This window comes from Periplaneta americana, chromosome 2 (genome assembly GCF_040183065.1).
Source record: "Periplaneta americana isolate PAMFEO1 chromosome 2, P.americana_PAMFEO1_priV1, whole genome shotgun sequence".
NCBI lineage: Eukaryota > Metazoa > Arthropoda > Insecta > Blattodea > Blattidae > Periplaneta > Periplaneta americana.
In genome coordinates this window covers 175241573-175261143 of record NC_091118.1, presented here as the reverse complement: position 1 = coordinate 175261143, position 19571 = coordinate 175241573, and the positions used below count along the sequence as shown (strand labels likewise).

General features: G+C 36.7%; 1 protein-coding gene across 2 annotated transcripts in view; it reads left to right on the top strand.

Moving 5' to 3' along the window:
• The first annotated feature begins 17543 nt into the window (after positions 1 to 17543).
• Positions 17544 to 19571, top strand: part of ken (ken and barbie) — a 139629-nt gene continuing 137601 nt past the window's right edge. The window contains exon 1 of one of the 2 annotated variants that reach the window (XM_069818979.1): positions 17544 to 17585. The gene's annotated coding sequence lies outside the window, so the exon portion shown is untranslated. Of the gene's footprint in view, positions 18332 to 19571 lie in introns of both variants that reach the window. The other variant, XM_069818978.1, reaches the window with a different exon arrangement.

Sequence of the window (19571 nt, the reverse complement as noted above, 5' to 3'; positions counted from 1 at the left end):
ACTTGTTACGTAGACGAATGTCACTTTGTAAGAAGTGATTGTAACAAATTATGGATCTATGATAAGAGAAGGAAGCCATCGGCGTGGCTCAGTCGGTTAAGGCGCTTGCCTGCCGATCTGAAGTTGCGCTCGGGCGCGGATTCGAGCTCCGCTTGAGCTGATTACCTGGTGGGTTTTTCCGAGGTTTTCCCCAACCGTAAGGTGAATTCCAGGTAATCTATGGCGAATTCTCGGCCTCATCTCGTCAAATACCATCTCGCTATCACCAGTCTCATCGACGCTAAATAACCTCCTAGTTGATGCGGCGTCGTTAAATAACCAACTAGAAAAATGATAAGAAAAGGAATTAATGAACTGACATTCCGAAATTAACCCTAGTTCAAAACAAATGTTTCATTGTTGTTCACTCAAAGTGTATCTTATATATCTATTATCACTTTAATATTGCAGAACTCACGATTACAAGTCAAACGTGTGATCACAGAGGTCTGTACTTGCTGTCGATACCGAGATGTTACTGAGAGAGGTCGCACAACTAAGTGACCACTCATAGCTAGGGAAACTGATTTCTAGGACCTAAAAAAGAGAGATTTAGGACTTTATGATGTTCTATTTAGGACTTTTAGGAGTTTATATAACATTAACAATTATTTTAACAATTTTTTTATTCAGTAAACATTCCATTTTAGATGTAGTTAAGTACAAAGAACTGATGCTGACAACGAGTGCTACTGAAGACTCATTGAAAGAGACTGATTGCTGATTGGTCAGTTTCATTTTGCATAACGGGGTGCATTGACGCGAAAACTAATTTGCTAGCTCTCACATTTTTTTAATTGGTTATTTAACGACACTGTTTCAACTACTAGGTTATTTAGCGTCGATGGAATTGGTGATAACGAGATGGTATTTGGCGAGATGAGACTGAGGATTCGTCATAGATTACCTGACATTCTTCTTACGGTTGGAAAAAAGTCAGAAAAACCCAACCAGGTAATCAGCCCCAGCGGGAATCGAACCCGAGTCCGAATGCAACTCTGGATCAGCAGACAAGCACATTAGCCAACTGAGCTACGCCGGTGGCTCGCTCTCGCCTTACCTGGAAGACTTACACACTTGTTTTATGCTAGGATGTATTTTTCCAAATGAATTTCTATTCCAGGAAATTGGGCAAGATCTTCTTCCCTCCCCTTCTAAGACCAACTTGCCAGATCAGTGTTTGTTTGTAAGATAAGTTTTCTTTTTTATTACATTTAAATAGCATTTTTGCATTATAGTACCGGTATTTTTATTTTAAATATACGCAAAATACTAAAAAGGCGCTTTTCAGGCACAAATAGTTTTTAGGCCTTTATAGGACTTTATGGTTCATGAAAATTATCCTTTGAAGAGGTGAAAAAAATTCAAATATCTTGGAGCAACAGTAATAAATATAAATGACACTCTAGAGGAAAATAAACGCAGAATTAATATGGGAAATGCCTGCTATTATTCGGTTGAGAAGCTTTTATCATCCAGTCTTATTAAAAAAAAAAACGTAAAGTTAGAATTTATAAAACAGTACATTACCGGTTGTTCTGTATGGTTGTGAAACTCGGACTCTTACTTTGAGAGAGGAATAGGGGTTGAAAGTGTTGAAAAATAAGGTGCTTAGGAAAATATTTGGAGCTAACAAAAGAGGGATGAAGTTACAGGAGAATAGAGAAAGTTACACAACGCAGAACTGCACGTTCACCTAACATAATTAGGAAGATTAAATCCAGACGTTTGAGATGGGCAGGGCATGTAGCACTTACGAGTGAATTCAGAAATGTGTATAGTGTATTAATGCTGGTTCACAATAAACTGGGGACGGAAACGACAATGAGAACGAGAATGGAAATATTGTTAAAATAAATGTATTTAAATGTGAGCATTCACAATTAATTTTCACGTTCCCATTCCCGAGCTCCGGCAAGCTACGCGTTAATTGTGAAAGCTCGCATTTAAATAAATTTATACTTACTTACTTACTTACTGGCTTTTAAGGAACCCGGAGGTTCATTGCCGTCCTCACATAAGCCCGCCATTGGTCCCTATCCTGATCAAGATTAATCCATTCTCTATCATCATATCCCACCTCCCTCAAATCCATTTTAATATTATCTTCTCATCTACGTCTCGGCCTCCCTAAAGGTCTTTTTCCCTCCGGCCTCCCAACTAACACTCTATATGCATTTCTGGATTCGCCCATACGTGCTACATGCCCTGCTACATATTTTAACAATATTTCTGTTCTCGTTTTTGTTGTCGTTCCCGTTCCCGGTTTATTGTGGACCAGCCTTTAGTTGGAAAACCTGAGGGAAAAAGACTTTTGGTGAGTCCGAGAAGTAGATGGGAGATAATATTGAATGGATCTGAGAGAAGTGGAATATGATGGTAGGGACTGGATTAATGTTGCTCAGGATAGGGACCGATGACGGGCTTATGAGAGAGCGGCAATGAACCTCCGGGTTCTCTTTGTAAGTAAATAAGTAATTGTCTTTGTAAGTAAATAAGTAATTGTCTGTAGGCCTACAGTCCTGTAGACGCAGTAACTAACTACAGTACTCGTTTTCTTACCGCATCGACTGTGTTGTGCAGGTTGCGAAATCCTCAATAAGATAAGGGCTTTCCGGTGTCGACTTCAAACACAAGCTGATTTCCAAAGATAAACTCTCCAGTTGCATGATGAATCGTAACGCTCGCAGTGGCTATTTGTGTGCATATTGTGTGACAATGGTGTCAGGGATCCGGACCAGTATGTATAAAAACTTGTTCATCTGTTCAGGAAACGCCCACGTGCGAACACATTTCAAACTATCACCGCACGCGCGAAATCATAAGTCAATATTCTGAAGGGTCAGAGGAACCACCAGACCAGAGAATAATTCAAGGAATGCCAGTTGAATCCCGGTCGAGGGCGATGGATTTGTAGGCGGAAGTAATCTTACGTGAATAATCCCTCGGATCAGGAAGTAAAGCTGTTGGTTCCATGCAGGAGATGTACTCCAATGAAAATATTCTCATGCTCACGAATAAAAACTTACAAAGATCGATGTTACCCAGGTAACTACCGTATTTAGGCCTTACTTACTTAATTATTTACTTACTTACTTACTTACTGGCTTTTAAGGAACCCGGAGGTTCATTGCCGCCCTCACATAAGCCCGCCATTGGTCCCTATCCTGAGCAACATTAATCCATTCTCTATCATCATATCCCACCTCCCTCAAATCCATTTTAATATTATCTTCCCATCTACGTCTCGACCTTCCTAAAGGTCTTTTTCCCTCCGGCCTCCCAACTAACATTCTATATGCATTTCTGGATTCGTCTATACGTGCTACATGCCCTGCCCATCTCAAACGTCTGGATTTAATGTTCCTAATTATGTCAGGTAAAGAATACAATACGTGCAGTTCTGTGTTGTGTAACTTTCTCCATTCTCCTGTAACTTCATCCTTCTTAGCCCCAAATATTTTCCTAAGTACCTTATTCTCAAACACCCTTAACCTATGTTCCTCTCTCAAAGTGAGAGTCTAAGTTTCACAACCATAAAGAACAACCGGTAATATAACTGTTTTATAAATTCTAACTTTCAGATTCTTTGACATCAGACTGGATGATAAAAGCTTCTCAACCGAATAATAACAGGCATTTCCCATATTTATTCAGTGTTTAATTTCCTCCCGAGTATCATTTATATTTGTTACTGTTGCTTCAAGATATTTGAACTTCTCCACCTCTTCAAAAGATAAATTTCCGATTTTTATGTTTCCATTTCGTACAATATTCTCGTCACGAGACATAATCATATAATTGTCTTTTCGAGATTTACTTCCATACCTACGTATCTCCTTACTACCTTCCAGTAAAATTCCCGTGTTTTCCCGTATTTAGGCCTATTCACATAATTCACGCACCTGAATGTTTAACATAATATTTTAAAAATTATATATCCTCGAATATTTCAGGCATTTGCCGGTAATATTTTGTAATTTTTTCCAATAATCTTTCATACTGAGAGGAATTTAATTTAATATCGTTTAACTGTCGATTTAGCATTACTACGTGCTACAATGGGAGATACCATAAGTTGGTTGAGGTTTTAAACCTGGTGTCCGTGAGATAGGATCCCATCCGATTTTCGTTCTACTTTATGTCCGGTATTCTCAAGACAAAATAAATTTTGTCGCTAATAGCACAGACCTCAACAAAATGCATGAGACCCTTGTAAGGAATTTTGATAATTTTCTGTAGTCTACATGCGGATTATAGATAATCACGTTTTGTTCGTGTTCAGTTGTAATGAGACGAGAAAATCGGTAAAAGAGTGTGTGCTATAAGTTTCGGTTAAACAGCATATGATAAAATCCAGTGTAAGATCTCAATTTTTCTTCTAAACTTTCCTTGCATAAATCACGAACCTCCATTTTAGAACACAAAAGTATGGCAAAAAAGTGCGTGAATTATGCGAATACAAACGGTAAGTATTGGGGAAACCTATGATCCTGTTTGGGACAAGTTACCTATAGTCCCGTCGCTCTAATTTCCGGCAGCCAATCACGTTGAAGGTCTTTTACATTTAAATGTGTGCTTCTTGTGATTCTCTGAGGAAGACGTTATTCATGTCTTAAGGCTCGATAAATACTTAATATAATCCCCTGCCATTTTGGCTCTTTCGTTGGCGTTCGCAGAAAGCACACGAAGACGTTATTTGCCGCTCAATTATTTGCTAAATTACAGTGCGTTTGATTTATTATCATAGAGCTGCGACATGATAATGTTTAACGGTATGGCAAATAGATTCTTCGTATGGTAGCTCGGCAACGAAAGAACAAAAATGGCGAATGATACTACCTACCTAGACTTTATAAAGCCTTCACTTCCTAAGACGTAAGCAAAGAGGAGGAATCACGCCGGGAATAACAGCGTCGCGACTATAGTTGAGGTTTTTCCAGGATTTTCCCTCAACCTATTAAGAACAAATGCTGGGTAATTTTCGGCACTGGACCTTGGACTCATTTTGCTGACATTATCGCCATTATCTCATTCAGAGTTAGATAACCATATCATTGATAAAACGTCTTACAATAACCAACAAAAGACATCTTCTGTGTATCTAAACAAATCCATCTCCCACCACAAGCCGCACCCCCCGAAATGATACAAATTAATCCCATCCGAGCTTTACCAGTCTTATTAGGTACAGAGAAGATGCCTTTCTTGGAAATAACGAAACCACGTTTTTGCAGGCATCTTTTGTTTTCACCAAACTGTACTTGGCATTGGAAAGAGTCGTAATGTACCCCTCCTAAAAGGGTTGGATTTTTTTGGGCATTGCTGCTGTAAGACACCGTGCACTCCTTTCCAGATATCGGAAACAACCCTCTGTATATTCCTGATTAATTTTTGTATTATGTTCATCTCAAATGAAGACATTTGTCACAGCGAAAAAACGCTACAATTTCTTCGGAACATAGAAATCTGAAGATGCTGTATGTTTAACTGCTCATGTAATGTGCCCTATCTCTTCATCTTACGAAAGAAACAAAATTAAAAAAGAATCGTTTAGATAAATTTCAAGTTAATTACCATTTTATATTATTTAATTCAAATAGAAGCATATTACATATTTATCAAAACTCATTTTATATTTCATGTGCATCGTTTTCGGCTAATTAACTACTAGGTAATCAATATGACAAAATCTGCCCAACAGTTTGGGAGAAATAACTATAGACAGCTCGACAGATAGAGAAACGAATTATAGGCCTATATTTTGATTACACAATTTATATCACTTAGGAATTTATTTATTATTCATCATCTTCATCTGTGGTCATACAGCCCTTTTAGTTTAGCCTTGACCACCTTAAGAATTGCCGCCCAATCTTCCCTCTCTAGGGATATTTATTATTATAACAACTTATAATAATAATAATAATAATAATAATAATAATAATAATAATAATCATAATAATAATCATAATAATAATAATAATAATAATAAAAAGGTATCCCCGTAATGTGCCATGAAGGCACTTGGGGGACATGGAGGTAGAGCCCCATGCTTTCCACGACCTCGGCACTAGAATGAGGTGGTGTGGTCGGCACCACGCTCTGACCGCCTTTTACCCCCGGGAAAGACCCGGTACTCAATTTTATAGGAGGCTGAGTGAATCTCGGAGCCGCTCTGAAAGTTTGGCAACGAGAAAAAATCCTGTCACCACTTGGGATCGAACCCCGGACCATAATAATAATAATAATAATAATAATAATAATAATAATAATAATAATAATAACTATATTCCAAAGTGACAAACGAGTTGCCGAAAACGACTTTCAGGCATAAAGGATGTTGGAAACGTGTATATACGTGAAAGGCTCGGAATAAATTTTTGTGCGAGATCGTGCGTATTTGCTTGTTTTCCGCACAGAACCAATACGCGGTAAGTGTGAAATACCACATTCAGTATTCCCAACGTAACACACATAACAATTTCCCTCTTCTTACCGCTTAAGCGCGACATTCATTTTACTGCTTTAGGCTTTTAACATATTATTTTTAGAGACGTTTAACATAGTAATAATTATAAATTGGAAACTTACCACTGCAATTTCACCTAAATTGCAATGTTAATTATTGTTTTTAAATATTTGCAAAAATTAAGTAAACTCTACTACTCCACGAAACTTATTGCATTCCTGATACAAGTAACATTAAGGAAGCCGTGAAAAAATCAACAAGATTCCAGATGCCGATGTTATTACTGCAATATGTTATATAAATAATATTGTTAAAATATTAAAATGAAAAATAAATCATTACATAACCTTACCGTTTGTTTTAAGTTCGTATTTATAGACTGGGGGGAAAAAAGACAGACGTATATCACGGCCTGCTGGAGTATAGTAAACACAGAAAACATTTTATAGCAACAATGTTGAAGAAAGATATTTTGGTTTTCCGAAGTTGCCGTCATTAAACAGAAACCAAGATGGATATTTCATTGCAACTAATTAGAAATTCGTCTTTCAGGTATGTAATAAACGATCTTCGCATAAAATAATGTACGATACACGAGCGGTATGTTTGTTTTCATGTTCTCGGAAATTAAAAAAGCTCAACTACGTTTCGATTTTTCAATCTTTTCCTCGAACATGAAAACATCAACATACCGCTCTTGTAACGTATATTACTATTGTGCGAGATCGTGCGTATTTGCTTGGTTTCCGCACAAAACCAATCCGCGGAAAGTCTAAAATTCCACATTCAGTATTCCCAACCTAACACACATAACAATTTCCCTCTCCTTACCGCTTAAGTGATATATTGATTTTACTGCTTTAGGCTTTTAACATATTATTTTTAGAGACGTTCAATATAGTAATAATTATAAATTGGAAACTTACCACTGCAATTTCACCTAAATTGCACTGTTAATTATTGTTTTTAAATATTTAAAAAAATTAAGTAAACCCTACAACTCCACTAAAGTTACTGCATTCGTGATGCAAGCAACATTAAGGAAGCCGTGAAAAAATCAACAAGATTCCAGACTCATCATAGACTGCGGGAAAAAAATACAGACGTATATCACGGCCTGCTGGAGTATAATAAACACAGAAAACATTTTAAAGCAACAATGTTGAAGATAGATATTTTTGTTTTGCAAATTTGTCGTCATTGAACAGAAACCAAGATGGAGATTTCATTGCAACTAATTAGAAAGTCCTCTTACAGGTATGTAATAAATTATCTTCGCACAAAATAATGTAAGATACACGAGCGGTATGTTTTCTTTCAATTCTCGGAAATTAAAAAAGCTCAACTACGTTTCGCTTTTTCAAACTTTTCCTCGAACATGAAAACTTCAACATACCGCTCTTGTAACGCATATTACTATAGCAGCATACTTCGTATAATACTTACTTACAAATGGCTTTTAAGGAACCCGAAGGTTCATTGCCGCCCTCACATAAGCCCGCCAGCGGTCCCTATCCTGTGCAAGATTAATCCAGTCTCTATCATCACACCCCACCTCCCTCAAATCCATTTTAATATTATCCTCCCATCTACGTCTCGGCCTCCCTAAAGGTCTTTTTCCCTCCGGCTCCCAACTAACACTCTATATGCATTTCTGGATTCGCCCATACGTGCTACATGCCCTGCCCATCTCAAACGTCTGGATTTAATGTTCCTAATTATGTCAGGTGAAGAATACAATGCGTGCAGTTCTGTGTTGTGTAAATTTCTCCATTCTCCTGTAACTTCATCCCGCTTAGCCCCAAATATTTTCCTTAGCACCTTATTCTCAAACACCCTGAACCTATGTTCCTCTCTCAGAGTGAGAGTCCAAGTTTCACAACCATAAAGAACAACCGGTAATATAACTGTTTTATAAATTCTAACTTTCAGGTTTTTCGACAGCAGACTGGATGATAAGAGCTTCTCAACCGAATAATAACACGCATTTCCCATATTTATTCTGCGTTTAATTTCCTCCCGAGTGTCATTTATATTTGTTACTGTTGCTCCAAGATATTTGAATTTTTCCACCTCTTCGAAGGATAAATCTCCAATTTTTATATTTCCATTTCGTACAATATTCTGGTCACGAGACATAATCATATACTTTGTCTTTTCGGGATTTACTTCCAAACCGATCGCTCTACTTGCTTCAAGTAAAATTTCCGTGTTTTCCCTAATCGTTTGTGTATTTTCTCCTAACATATTCACGTCATCCGCATAGACAAGAAGCTGATGTAACCCGTTCAATTCCAAACCCTGCCTGTTATCCTGAACTTTCCTAATGGCATATTCTAGAGCGAAGTTAAAAAGTAAAGGTGATAGTGCATCTCCCTGCTTTAGCCCGCAGTGAATTGGAAAAGCATCAGATAGAAAATGACCTATACGGACTCTGCTGTATGTTTCACTGAGACACATTTTAATTAATCGAACTAGTTTCTTGGGAATACCAAATTCAATAAGAATATCATATAATGCTTCCCTCTTAACAGAGTCATAAGCCTTTTTGAAATCTATGAATAACTGATGTACTGTACCCTTATACTCCCATTTTTTCTCCATTATCTGTCGAATACAAAAAATCTGATCAATAGTCGATCTATTACGCCGAAAACCGCACTGATGATCCCCAATAATTTCATCTACGTACGGAGTTAATCTTCTCAAAAGAATATTGGACAAAATTTTGTACGACGTCAACAAAAGTGATATTCCTCGAAAGTTACCACAGTTGGTTTTGTCCCCCTTTTTAAAAATAGGTACAATTATGGACTCCTTCCATTGTTCTGGTACAATTTCCTTTTCCCAAATAGCAAGTACAAGTTTATAAATTTCGTTATATAATGCACTCCCACCCTCTTGTATTAATTCTGCTGGAATTTGATCGATACCTGGAGACTTGTACTTTTTCAGATTTTCTATCGCAATTTCGACTTCTGAAAGCGTGGGTTCGGGTATAAATGGCTCAGCAGTTTGTATTTCAATTTCGTCCCGATCATTTCTATTTGGCCTATGTACATTTAGTAGTTGCGCAAAATAGTTTTTCCATCTGTTTAGGATTGATGGAGAGTCTGCAAGCAAGTCACCATTCTCATCCTTGATCACGTTTACCCTTGGCTGATATCCGTTCTTAAATTCCTTTATACCCTTATATAAATCTCGAATGTTTTTATTCTTACTATTTGTTTCTACCTCATTCAGTTTTTCCTTCAAGTAACCTCTCTTTTTATTCCTAAGTGTACGACTTGCTTCCCGTCTTTCATTGAAATAATTATCTCTCTTCTCCTCAACTGGATCCTGTAAGAATTTCAATTTTGCCTGTTTCCTTCTTTCTACTACCATGCAACAATCTTCATGAAACCACGGTTTCTTTTTCCTAGTTTCATAATAACCTATGCTCTGCTCAGCTGCAATTTTGATACTATCTCTGATATTTTCCCACACGCTATTAACATCTAATTCTTTCTCAACTTCGTCGGAACTTTCTAAAGTGGCAAACCTATTCGAAATTTCGACCTGATAATTTTGCTTAGCTTCCTCGTCCCTTAATTTCAAAATATTGAATTTAGTAATATTAACTTGTTGCTCTACTCGCTTGGCTACTGATAATCTTTCTCTTAATTCTCCAATCACCAAATAATGGTCAGAATTACAGTCTGCACCCCTGAAAGTTCGAATATCTACTATACTAGTATGTCTCCGTTTATCTATCAAGATGTGATCGATTTGGTTGTGTGTCAATCCATCTGGAGAAGTCCAAGTATATTTATGTATATCCTTATGGGGGAATGTTGTATTTTTGACAATTAAATTTTTCGATGTGGCAAAGTTGACTAATCTAACTCCATTGTCACTACTAATTGCGTGTAGGCTCTCTTTTCCAATAGTTGGTCTAAAAATATCCTCCCGTCCTACTTTAGCGTTGAAATCCCCCAATAAAATTTTCATGTGATATCTAGGGAACTGATCAAAAGTATGTTCCAATTCCTCATAGAAGCTATTCTTTATATGGACGTCTTTCTCTTCTGTAGGGGCGTGAGCATTTATAACTATGATGTCGCACCATCTACCCTTAAGTACTAAATATGATAACCTGTCACTGATAAATTCGACCTTTTTTACTGCTGATTTTATTCTTTTATGAACAAAGAATCCTGTTCCTAATTGGTGATTATTGTTTCCTTCCCCATAATACAACAAGTAATCTCCTATTTGTGATATGCCATTCCCATCTAGCCTAACCTCTTGTACTCCCACGAAGTCTATTCTATATCTAGCTAGTTCTTTTGCTACTAATGTTACCCCTCCTGTTCTATAAAGACTAGTTACGTTCCAAGTGCCAAATCTCAAATCCTTATTCCTTTGCTGTGGTCGTGCCAGAGAATCAGTCCTATTCAGAGGCTTATTATAGGGATACGTAACAAGCTGTTTTTTTACGGTGATGGGTTGTTAGCCCTTCGCCCAACCCCCAAGCTGGAGGACCTCCCCTTATCGGCTGTCCACGACTGCTTATTCAATATATTCGCAGCTACCCTCCATATCTGGAGGCCGTCTCCTCTATCCGCAACCTGAGGACGCGCCATGCCGTGGTGATAGGGACCCACAATACATGGATACTTCGTATAATAAGAGACTAAAATAAAAAAAAAAAAACCTACGTACGAGGCTATCACTTTGTTTATGCATGTGACGCGTGGACCATGCATTGATGACCCACGTCGAATCAATAGGACAAAACTTGTGTTTGGAAACACACGTACACAACGGAGAACGTTATGAAAGTCCTAACAATAAGTGCTTAATATTCATGAACGTGAGACGCTCATTGCGCAAGCCACCTCCATCATTATACCTGACCTTGCCACGTGTTAGCTCAGTAGGTAGGGCGAATGTCCCGGGTTTTATTCACATCACAATGTGCTTTCTTTCCACACTGAATTTATCGATTGATGACGATGTTTGCTATTAGAAGAGTTCCGTAGGTTCAAAACCCGACCAAGGACGGGGACTTTAAAAATCTCTAGCACGGTTTTCTTCGAGGAGAAAGTAAATGCTGAAGTCTACAATGGGACGAAGTACAATCCCATTTCTGAATGAATAAACGTATTCTTATGACATTTTAAGCTTTCATATTGAATGTACTCAGAACACTTTTGGGTAATCCACCGTGTGCTGGGACTTAACGTATTCAATGTTTCGAAATACATATGGATTCCATCGTCAGGATAGCATGTCAGATATGAGGAGTCACTTATTCTGTAGAACCCGTTGTGAATGACGATTTCAAACAACTGGATAAGTGGCTCACCGAGCTTCCTATATATACAGGATGCTTCAAAGTGTTACCAACAAACTTAAGCAGTATGTAGAGGAGTGAGCATGTTTCAAGAGAAACCCATGTTCTCCGAAACAAGTCCGAGCCAGTACAAGCTTCTCAATGCAATATATAGTATTAATAAAATATTTAATTTAAAATCACTATTTATTAATGCATTAAATTCAAAAAACTGTCGTCACAATTTAACTGGCCAGTTGAAGTGGAAGGATATCGCCTGGAAAGTGACTTGCCATTTCCACCCCATTGTATAGTTTGCAAATACAACTTGTCTCTGCCAAAATTTATGCTTTTTTTTCTTGTGTCTTAAGATTTCCTAGAAAAATATTTTTCTGTGACACACATAATGGTATTTTGATTTGCCTGACACCCGCTAATAGCCTACTTTACGCTAGTGAACAGTGACACCCTTCTCGTAATTGCACATTTGTGCGCAATTCTCATATTATTATTAATAGCCTACTTTCAATTTGTAACGTAGTTAAATGACTGGCGCACCTGACCATCCCAGATTCTGACAAAACATTAGAGCAAATATATAGAGTTGAGGCACTCCGAACTATTATGTTTTACAGACAAAGAGTTGGAATCCCTAGTTTTATGTTTTTTTTTTTATTTATAAAAGAACTATTGTCTTAAGCCAGCTTTAAAAATTGAAGTATTTTCTATAGTTGTGAACAAAACATAACGACGTCAGTTTTCGAGCCCTCCTTCTTTACCAGCATCGTGTACTATAGTGAGAACAAAAAGTGACCCTGCAATCGGAGTAATGGAACAGGGACGTTGAAACGTATGTCCATGAAAAAAAATTCAATAATTTACTCTGAAAAATAAAAATAATTTAATAAAAAACTTCAAAACTCAATAATTGCCTAGATATGTATAAAAATTGTACATTCTTTACATAATATGCAAAATATGTAATATTACTAATAATATGTAAAAATATGTAAAATGAAACTCAACTATAACCATATCAGAACCACAAATCGCCGGCATTTGTCATTTTCAGTAGTCTACAAGTAAAGAATGCAATATGTAAATACATAAGGATCCGGTCTCTGTATGATGACACACCAGTGAAATACTCTTAATTTGTACAAGATTGATTAAGCAAATGTTCCTTGCACACAACTGTACTGTAACATTTCAGCACCAAATAAATATTATTAATATTTATAAAACAAAAGCTAAATAAATTATGAATATTCAGACTTCGCAAAAGTTTAATTTAATTAATATAGGCTACAATTCGGTGATCCAATTCCATATCAAAACCTATTTTGATTTCTGGACACCAAATATAATTTGATTGATTGGGTAAAAGTGTATAGGCCTACCTTGCAGCATTACAACAAAAATTGTTCGAATTTACAGCAACAATGAAATTCTGACGCATTCTCTCAAAAATAGAATATCAAGAAAATTAGGCTTATATTGGCCCATTATGCGACCTCATACGATGATTGCTCCAGTCCGATAGATGGCCTGAGTGGCATTCGTGAATCCGATACTGACAGACGGATCATCCTGCCTCATCCCTGCCAGAGTCAGGTCCCATCCCCAGACCAGTACCTGATAAGCAGGCAGAGCATTTTCGTTCCCAAAAAAGTTAATATATCTCGCAGTTTCAGGGTTCAAATCTGACTGAAAATGCTTACGTCAGGACGCTACGAAAGGCATAGTTCGGTACATAATAGTAAAAGTCCACACCTGTGGAGTAACGGTCAGCGCGTCTGGCCGCGAAACCAGGTGGCCCGGGTTCGAATCCCGGTCGGGGCAAGTTACCTGGTTGAGGTTTTTTTCCGGGGTTTTCCCTCGACCTAATACGAACAAGACTCTGGAATTCGTTACCTGCTAGCATCAGGGACTGTCGAAATAAAATTCAATTCAAACGCAAATTTACTAGGCACTTGGTCATTAATTGAGACTCGTTCAGACATGGTTTCTTGTAAATAGTTCTCTTAATCTATCACAAAATATTTCAATATCCGGTAATTTCATCACTATAGAATTTTGTTATTGTAGGTTTAATTTGTAATTCAGCAAATACAAAAATATTCTTTGTTCTTAACTTCCATGATAAAATGTCTAGCTTTCATTAATCAGGTATTCTTGTCGTACTTTAACTTTTATTTTAATTGTAATTGTAAATTTAATATTAATTGTAATCTTATTGTTCATGTTATAGTTGTAATCCCCTGGTAGAGGGGCAGAGAAGGCCTGACGGCCTTATCTCTACCAGGTTAAATAAATAAATACTAACACTAATACTAACAAATGCTGGGTAACTATCGGTGCTGGGCCCCGGACTCATTTCACCGGCATTATCACCTTCATATCATTCAGACGCTAAATACAGCGTCGTAAAATAACCCAATAAAAAAACATAATAGTAATGAAGCATGAAACTGTAAGTGGATTTTCTACTAAATTGAAATAGTCTATCCAGCTACTTTTTAACCACATAAACGCACTAACACTTCACAACTATCGCTCTACAAAATATTAGTGCTACATATGACAGAAAATATCATTAGATCGATTTTTTTTACTTGCTTATTTAATGTGATGGTCTATGGCGAGTCCTCGGCATCAATCCTTTTGATTTGATTACCCCCCTTTGATTTGAGTACCTGGTTGGGGTTTTCCGTGGTTTTCCCCAACCAAAAGGCAAATGCCGGGTAATATTTTGGCGAATCCTCGGACCTCACCTTATCTCACTACATCTCGCCAAAATATTGTAAAAAATTGCACAAAATTGTAAAAATTTTAGAAAATTATTAAATTGTAAAACTGTGAAAACTTGTAAGAATTGTAATTGTAATATTGTAAAATTTTGACTTGTTCCACATCTTAAAGCTTCATTGCTCATGTAAGATTTATAGAATAAAATAAATGAATGAATGAATGAATGAATGAATGAATGAATGAATGAATGAATGAATGAATGAATGAATGAGATGATATTTGGCGAGATGAGGCAGAGGATTCGCCATAGATTACCTGACATTTACCTTACGGTTGGGGAAAATCCAACCAGGTAATCAGCCAAACGGGGAATCAAACCCGGTCCGAGCGCAACTCCTGATAGGCTGGCAAGCGCCTTAACCGACAAAGCCACGCCGGTAGCTAATTATATCGATAATAATACTGAACTAGTATACAGAATATATTATATTATACAACATAATAGTAAACATGATACACATTAACTGTATGTACTCTATATTACAATTAATTCATTTAACAAAATCAGTGTTGTTGCGGCCCACAGGGAAATCTGTAGCGCTGGGGATCTTAGGGCATGCACACCATTCCACCCAAGCGGCCCGCGTTCTAACTATGGTATATCATGTCAGCTACTTCATTTTATACTTAGATCTGTATTTATTTGTCATTTACTACAATTGCAATCTCTCGGCACACGCAAGGACGAATCTCGGTGCAAACACATCATACCAACAAGATAATCTTGTTAAAAAAAAAACTATACGAGTGCTAACCAAAGATAAGAAACTTCCTTGTAGTGTAAAACATTTCAATTAATATTGATCTAGTACTATTAACAGTAAGTGTTGTTAATGAAACATTAGTCAAGGAAAAAGTTAAGATGCAATAGAAATAACTGTTTTTCTGGGTTTTGAAAATGCATGGCTGAAATTAAGTAAGAATTCTATGATTCTTTCAACATCACACAACTCAGGCAGAGCATTAATTAATAAGACATATTGTCATGTAGCAGAAGGTTCATGTTGAGTGTAGCTGTGCACTATCATACAAATTTCTGCCTCTGCGTTTTACGAGAATATACAATTTACCGACCGATTCATTACCTAGAGTGCGCCATGTGAGGCTGGTCTACGCTACACCCGAGAGGAGATGATGGAGATTTGTTGGTATGAAACCGGAGCTCCCGGAGAAAACCCCTTTATTACATGGATCGCGATAAGATCATCGTTTCAAAACGTATTAAGTCCAACAGTGGACGAAATTAAATTTGTTACTTTCTATTTATTTATCTTTCATGCTGTGAAGTCTGATGGTTCCAAGTCGTCATATTTGTAAATTGTGAAACAAGTACTTCAAAATGGTTTTGTGTAGAGTTTTGAAAACTTGTCCGGTTTACGAGTAGTTCAGTTTTTCGTCAGTCGTGTAAAAAAATTGTAAGTTGGACATAATACGATTTGAAACGATGATTTTCCACTACAAGTTATAAATAGGAGACACACCGGGTATCGAACCCGGGTCCACAGGATTTTAAGTCTAGCGCTCTAGCCACTAGACCACCAATGAGGTTTGTTTTCTATTGTTGAAAGCGACATATTTTATCACTGAAATGTGTACTTCATGATATCCAACAAGAGAAAGCAACGTAATACTATTGCCAATACAACAATCGGAAGATAAATTTTGTGATTCACTGTATGTATGTATGTATGTATGTATGTATGTATGTATGTATGTATGTATGTATGTATGCAAATACTTATTGTATGTAGCCTTACTTACTTACTTACTTACTTGCTTTTAAGGAACCCGGAGGTTCATTGCCGCCTTCACATAAGCCCGCCATTGGTCCCTATCCTGAGCAAGATTAATCCAGTCTCTACCATCATATCCCACCTCCCTCAGATCCATTTTAATATTATCTTCCCACCTACGTCTCAGCCTCCCCAAAGGTCTTTTTCCCTCCGGCCTCCCAACTAACACTCTATATGCATTTCTGGATTCGCCCATACGTGCTACATGTCCTGCCCATCTCAAACGTCTGGATTTAATGTTCCTAATTATGTCAGGTGAAGAATACAATGCGTGCAGCTCTGCGTTGTGTAACTTTCTCCATTCTCCTGTAACTTCATCCCTCTTAGCCCCAAATATTTTCCTAAGAACCTTATTCTCAAACACCCTTAATCTCTGTTCCTCTCTCAAAGTGAGAGTCCAAGTTTCACAACCATAAAGAACAACCGGTAGTATAACTGTTTTATAAATTCTAACTTTCAGATTTTTTGACAGAAGACTAGATGACAAAAGCTTCTCAACCGAATAATAACACGCATTTCCCATATTTCTTCTGTGTTTAATTTCCTCCCGAGTGTCATTTATGTTTGTTACTGTTGCTCCAAGGTATTTGAATTTTTCCACCTCTTCGAAAGATAAATCTCCAATTTTTATAGTTCCATTTCTGGTCACGAGACATAATCATATACTTAGTCTTTTCGGGATTGTATGTATCCTACATATTTAAATAATGATGAATGATTCCCCTACTTAAAGACGTAATACGACAAATTTATAAATTCTCTACAGCAGTAGAATTATAAAAACTCGCATACAGGCCTGTATAATTTTAAAACAACACCGCCAAATAGGCAATAACACCAGAATCTTGAAATTCTAAAATGGATTTTTGTATAAACTGAAAGCACTTTCACGGGACTCCATCCTCCATCCATCGAGCAGTGACTAGTCTGTAGAGGGCGATGTTTTCAGTACGAGCAGTCGCTCAGCGTAGTCTCCGTCTCTTTCATCTGCTATCCCCTATCTCCGACCATTTCCCCTATTTTGCCTTGGTATATTGTGAAAGTACTTCTCCTTCCCCCCTTCCTTCGCAGTCGGTTCTCCCTCTCTACGGTTCTGCCATTTTCCGTATATCTATGGTAGTGAAAGCAAGCAGACGAAGAGGTGGTCAAGTCGGTAGGTATTACGTAGAACCATTACGGATCTGGTGGGGAGAAAATTAAAATACAATACTGCACAATCGGTGGGAGAGGAAAAAAAATTAGGGAAAGACCAGTGCAAAAGCAATCATTACAATTTGAAACTCGATAAAGTAACGCTACAGTCAATTATTTGAAGCTATTACTGTGATTGGACGAGTTTAGATTAGCAGTTATAACAGGAAAAAAAAAGCAGAATACAAGAGACAACAATGTGGCAGAACTTAAGAAGACAGGCGGAGAAGACGAGCAAAAAGAAGAGCTAATAACAGCAAGGATCCGAGGGCGCAGACGCAGACGGAAGAGAACGGAAATAAAAATTGCGACCTTGAGTATTAGAGAAAAAGGAAGGAGGTGAAGAAAAAAAATGACAAAAGTGAAAAAGTGATGTGTGGAAAAACGAAATCAAAGAACAAACAAGTGAGTGAATGTTGGGAGTTACCCCCCAAGAACGAGAGTTAGATCAGAGCAAGCCATCACGTATTATGTACCCGCTTGTTGCCAAGTTAGACTGCTTGAAGGACATTTCTTGATACTTTTACATCCTTGTGGAGTGAACTGCAATAGAACGGAATAAGCAAGTCAACTTCATTTCACTGTGTGTGTTCTGCGAAAAGTGTGCGTATTTTTGTGAGATTCTGGTGGACAGTAACAGTGCTTTTTTTTCACCCTTTCTCAGTGCCGAGTGAAGCGTTGTTAACGTATGTTTTCCTTAACAGCTAGGTAATTATATTTTATTACCTCTTTCTGAATATTCACAATCATTCTGGTGTGCTTCCTTTTCTGTGACTTAAATGGTGTTGTTTATTTACGGTTAAAATTAAACTAAACTATTAGTCTCTACTCATGTTTTGAATTTTATTTTCGCTTATTGTGATTCGTTTGTTATACAATCGTACCTCCGCGCAAACTCGTAACCATAGTAAAACAATAATAAAGTTTTCAACGTTTTTGATCTAACAATATTACCGTTAAAATTATCAAATTATTTGAGTGTAAATAATCACTATTGAAGAAAGTTGTCGATAGTTTAAAAATGATGCACGTTTCAAAACTTATATCATAATAAGAAAACGATTAGATGCTGCTAAAATATAAATACAAAAAAAAAAAAGGTGTCAAATCTCGGAAAATAGAGCATTCAAAATACAAGTAAAAACTTGAATAAATGTAAATTATATTACAAAAAAAGTAGATATGCTTCCCGACAGCTTGTGAATTCAGTGTTTCAATAGACTGTAAAACCACAGTATAGGTATAAAAATAAAAAATCGAAATAACTTCTACTCATATTTCTAAGTATTATAAATACTTATATACTTATACTAATAATATTACCGTTAAAATTATCAAATTATTTGAGTGTAAACAATCACTATTGAAGAAAGTTGTCGATAGTTTAAAAATGACGTATGCACGTTTCTAAAGTATATCATAATAAGAAAACAATTAGATGCTGCTAAAAAATAAATACAAAAAAATGTATCCAAATCTCGGACAAATAGAGCATTCAAAATACAAGTAAAAACATGAATAAATGTAAATTATATTACAAAAAAAGTAGATATGCTTCCTGACAGCTTGTGAGTTCAGTGTTTCAATATACTGTAAAAAAATAGTATAGGTATAAAAATAAAAAATCGAAATAACTTGTACTCCTATTTCTAAGTGTTATAAATACTTTCAATTAGCATGTGTACTTGAATGAATGCGTTAATGCTTCATCTTTCCTTCAAGAAAGATAACGCGGAAAGAAAACAATGGAATGCTTTGTATACAAGCTGTGTTCTATTTTCTGAGCGTAAAACTGATAACTGTGGGTTATTTCAGTTGGAAAAGAAGACAGTCTCGCTGCAGACGATATGAACTGTTGGGGAAAGTGGGAGGCCTAGTTTTTTTTTTAGACGTCAATTAAGTGTTATCTAAAAGTTATACAATTTCACTTACACTTTCATTTGGGTAT